The 5397-nt window shown below is 38.4% G+C and overlaps 1 long non-coding RNA gene across 1 annotated transcript; it reads right to left on the bottom strand.

Moving 5' to 3' along the window:
- Positions 1 to 3094: 3094 nt before the first annotated feature.
- Positions 3095 to 5397, bottom strand: LOC123633476. Its single transcript, XR_006733602.1, has 3 exons — positions 4902 to 5397; positions 4483 to 4628; positions 3095 to 4113 (listed from the first exon to the last, which is right to left on the bottom strand). It is a non-coding gene; the product is annotated as an uncharacterized LOC123633476 (long non-coding RNA).

The following is a 5397-nucleotide window of genomic DNA, read 5'->3' as shown; positions in this document are numbered from 1 at the left end:
TAATTTGATCCACACATACAATTTATTTAATTACAGGCATGCTTAAGAAATGTTCCCTAATAGAAACAATATAAATGTCATTATAAGACAAAAAGCCATTTCCATATAGTATTTACTCGGTCTAACACTTAGCTTTCTTTCTTTTTTTTTTTTCAGGCTGGTCAAGTGAAGCAGTGGGAGTAACACTTAGCTTTCAACAGACCATTTGTGGGCCTACTCCAGATTCCTACCTTTGCAAAAAAAAAAAGCAAACCATTCCATTATAAATTTGGTTGGGATAAAGATAACTCTACATTATAGTAACAATAAATTACACCACATGTCCCAACTAAATTAGTCATTTTAAGCAAAGAGCTTACGAAATTACTCATTTCCATGTCTTTCAAATATAAAAAGTCTGAGGACTATCACATAACCATTAAGAACAAAATGAATTTTTCTTTTAGAGAGGCTTCTGTTTACACCAAATTAACAACATACTTAAAAGCAGTTCCACAAACATATAAAAAAATCCTCACATGTAAAACAATCAAAACAGTATCAATATCACACTTTTAACTATATATTCAATTAGAAGGCTTCCCAGTAAAATTTCTGACTTGTTTATTGACTGGCAAGTTTTTTAGGACCTTTTGAAAAATATTCCACAAATAGATGTTTTAAAAAACAGACTGTACACCTTCTACATTGATTTTAACAACACATCAAATAAAGCTAACTTAGAACAAATGCTAACAGAAATGTTAAATTATACACAGTGCTTAATTGTCCCCACAAGAATGCAAAAACATTCATAAATTATCTTAAGATAAATTTATATTTTTCTCTAGTTTGTGAAAACTATAATGAACTGTTTGAAATAACTTCTGATTAAACTACATTCAATAACTCAAATTCAAACAATCTCCCAGATGGAACAGCTGGGAAAAAATAAAAAGGAGAGTTTTAACAAATGAACTTTCTATTGATGCTACAGATGACTCAACACTTAATACTAGGCTGGGAGCGGTGGCTCATACCTGTAATCCCAGCACTCTGGGAGGCCTAGGCGGGTGGATCTCTCGAGGTCAGGAGTTCGAGACCAGCCTGAGCAAGAGTGAGACCCCCGTCTCTACTAAAAATAGAAAGAAATGATCTGGCCAACTAAAAATATATATAGAAAAATTAGCCGGGCATGGTGGCGCATGCCTGTAGTCCCAGCTACTCGGGAGGCTGAGGCAGTAGGATCGCTTAAGCCGAGGAGTTTGAGGTTGCTGTGAGTGAGGCTGACGCCAGGGCACTCAGTCTAGCCCAGGCAACAAAGCAAGACTGTGTCTCAAACAAACAAACAAACAAAAAAAACTTACTACTATCATGAGTGGAGACTGGAAAATATAAGCTTATAACAAACAGCAAAAGAAACCCCTTTAGGGAGAAAGAAGAAAATGCAATTTACAGAGTCACCTAAGACTAAAACTCTGAACTCAGCCTGCCTTTTTTTAAAAACCGTTGTCCACACTTCTGCAGATTATAAGGTCTAAACTTTTTAAAATCCCATGTAGTGTACTTAAGCATACGTATGAGTATTAGATAACATTTTGTGCTTAAGAAGTCTAGCAAGTATTATTTTGAAAACCTAGTTTTCAAAATATATTGCACTAAAGTATATTGCACTATTGACATTTTACTGAAAAGGACACTGAGAACAATTAAGTGACACTTTAAAAGTGACACTAGATTAAATAATGAAATTGAGAACATAAATGAGCCTTAACTTCCAATTAAACTTTCTAATCATAACTTTTATTCTCACATATCTTGGCACAAATATTTTTAAAAATCCAGCAGTATACTTACTTTTTTTCATGTATTTTAAAATTTTGTGTCCTCATTAATCATAAATCCGATGTAATATACTTTATACCTTACTATGCTCTGAAGTTAGCAATCCTTCAAGACAGGCCCTTGGGATTTAAAAAAAACTGAAAACATTTCTTTTAATATATCTTCTTTGATCTTCATTTTTACTCTTTTTTTAATTGAAGAACTAAGAGCCTATACTAAAAAAAAAAAAAATCAACGGCATCATTCAAGCTGTTCCTTCAATCTTCATAACATTCAGTTAACGCTGGAATAAAACTGTGCCCACTATCCCAAAGTTGGGCTCTCAACCCATATTCAGCATTAAAATAATCTCTTGCTTTCTGTCTAATGTGCAAAAAGAGAAAATATTAGTAAAGACCCTGAACATACTTTTACCACTTATATGCCTGCATGCTTAGCTCTCATCCCTCAAATCCCTTCTCTAAGAATAATATTTCTCTAAAATTAGTGTCACTGGTATGAATAGTATAAAGCAAACTAAACTTGATTAATTATCCTTAATACAGTTGGTGGCCACTTCCTCCCTTTCCTCTTTATTCCCACATAAACTTTGAACTAACCCACAAGTAAGTTCTACCCATGTTAACTCAAAGTCCTTTGTTTTTCTACACAACCAAGGCAAAATGATCTCTGAATTAAGCTCCCCAAGTGTTTCACTCACTATCTCTTGTGATTCCAAATAAAGGTGAATGCACTAACACAAAGGGGAAAGAGTACACATAGTCGTCTTTTTATTAAAATAGCATTTTTCACCAGTGGCTCAAATAGAATTATAGCTTAGGAAAATCAAGCCTTTAATTCTGAAGAATAAATTTGAAGAAAATTTCAAAGTAACGGTTTTTACTGCTTATGGTCTTTAGACCAAATCTATGTATTTTGATTTTGTTGAAGTCTGTACATAACTACTTGTTGGCCTCTGCTGCAGGACCACGAGCCTAGTGACAGCATCTGACAAGGTGCTTTTTTTTTTTTTTTTTGAGACAGAGTCTCACTCTGTTGCCCAGGCTAGAGTGCCGTGGCGTCAGCCTAGCTCACAGCAACCTCCAACTCCTGGGCTCAAGCGATCCTCCTGCCTCAGCCTCCTGAGTAGCTGGGACTACAGGCACACGCCACCACGCCAGGCTCATTTTTCTATATATATTTTTAGCTGTCCAGATCATTTCTTTCTATTTTTAGTAGACATAGGGTCTCGCTCTTGCTCAGGCTGGTCTCGAACTCCTGAGCTCAAACAATCTGCCTGCCTCGGCCTCCCAGAGTGCTGGGATTACAGGCATGAGCCACTGTGCCCGGCCGACAAAGTGTTTTTGGTACCTTAGTAACCAAAATATCTTGGATGAGGGTCCTGACAAAACAGACCGTAACATTTTACTGAATGGAACCTATTTTAATTAGGTTCCAAAGTAGGTTAAATCGTACAGCTAAGTCAGATGAGTCTTTCCACTCAGTTCAACCATTAATAGGTGGCATATAAGTGGGACAACACTGAATATAACTTTGTCCCCAACACTTTTGGGAAAGAGATAATTCAAGGAACACACTGATAACCCTTACGTATGCCAAAAATCTGTTCCTAAATTGTATGCTAGCTGATTTTTCATAAATCAAATCACGTTTGGTAAGTACCATATAAAGGGATTATTTGAAGGCACTTTTTAGTGAATCCCTCTTGTAAAATTCTCATATATAATATAAACAAGCACGAATTAATTTGCTTTGTAACCTTAAACTTTAAAATGTCAGATTTCTTAAAGTAGAGCACAGCTGCCTTCACAAGCTAAAACACTCACCCCAGCATCACTACCCTTCTCCCTGTTTCCCCTCAAGCAAGCTCCTAAAATGTCACACAAAAAACAAGCGATGCATTTGTGGTAGAATATACAAGCAATACAAGAAAAATTGAAAAATAAATTAAGTGATATTTTTAAAATGTAAAATAGAAATGTACAGCATTTCACAAAAAAGTCAATGAATTACTTTATTTTTGACAATGACCACAAAAGCTCAAAAAAATTATTTTTAAAAATCAAGATATGTTCTTGCCACGTAAACAGAAGTGGGAAGAGAAAGAAAAAAAAAACCAAGATATGTATACCTCAATTTACTTTCCCACGTGTGTTTATCACCTGGAGTAAACCATTCATGACTGTTCATCTCCATGAACACAGGCCCTACAAAATGCCACCGAGCTCCAAAAGACCAATAGGAGGGGATATGCTGAGCAAGTGCTGATTTTTCCAATTCTATTGTTCCCTTTAAAAAGAGAAAAGGAAGAAAGAAAAACATAAATTGTATTTATATATTGCAGGAAATAACGTTTTAAGTTTGTTTTAGGTTAAGTAACCCATTATAGGATTGTATACAGACGTAAGCCAACAATGGCCAATCAGAGCAAGATGTAAAAGGACCTCACACACAGAACTAGGTACAAAAGTAGCTGTACAGAATTAACAACATCCCAAACTGACTAACCTACCCCTACATCTTGCACTGAAAACCTTTCCTACCGTCCCTGGCTACATGCCACGAGGACTCAATTTCAAAGTCAGGATCCTCTGTTAAGAGAATTTTTTGAAAATGACAAATAGCCAAAGATCCATAATCAACAGAAAATGCACCCACATGTCAGAAATGCTCAGGGCAGGAGCAAGTCTGCAGGTGCTGAGGCTGCCAGGACATTCCCAGGCTGTTCTCTTCCCCTTCGCTGCAGACTCCTGCCATTTCCTCAGCTGTCCGGATCCTGTACCTTTTGCAAACCAGGGCGTTTTCTAGAATGAGGTTTAAATTTTAAAATACATTACCCACTTGTTATATTTTATGCTGGATTTATACTAAAAAAAAATACCTATCAGTTTGAAGCCGTTATATTGGAAATTTCCAAACAACTTTCAAACATTTAAAAAAAAGACTGATCATTTCAAAGCGGAGAGTTGAACTACGAATAATTCACTCTAACATTTGGTAAACAGTAGCATACACGCATACATTATGGTAGTGGAAAGGTTAAAAGGCAAAACCCAGCAAAAGCACTGGTTATTCACCGTCAGTCGTCTAGGACTTTCAGGGAGGCTCCGACGGGCGGGCGGCACTGGGTCAGCGCGATTCCTCCGCTCGCTTCCCGGCCGGCGCTGACTACAAAAACGTGCGGCTTGGGCGCATCAAGCCCTCCGGCGTCCTCCTGTTTTTCTCCCACGGAGCACGAAGCCTGGCACCTGAAACTCGTCGGACAAACGTCCCCTAGTTTCAGGGCTTTAGAGTTTAGTATTTATTGTTTTTAAAGCCCACCGGGCACACACTCCGTTTCGTGTGTGGTGTGTGCGCAGGATGAACCTACGTCCCGCACGCACGGGGAACGCCGCACAGTCCAAGCAGTTTCCCCTCCCGAGTAACGTTTTTACCATTCACTACCGCAACAACCATAAGCAACAAACATCAAACGCCGGCCTGGCAACGCGCACACGCCACGGCCCCGGCCCCGCCCGGGTCGCCCGGGAACCGCCACCGTCGCCGGCCCGGCGCCAGGCGGCCCGTCCGAGG

The sequence above is a fragment of the Lemur catta genome, chromosome 2 (genome assembly GCF_020740605.2).
Source record: "Lemur catta isolate mLemCat1 chromosome 2, mLemCat1.pri, whole genome shotgun sequence".
NCBI lineage: Eukaryota > Metazoa > Chordata > Mammalia > Primates > Lemuridae > Lemur > Lemur catta.
The sequence above is the reverse complement of the archived record's forward strand: the minus strand, read 5'-3'. Positions and strand labels throughout refer to the sequence as shown.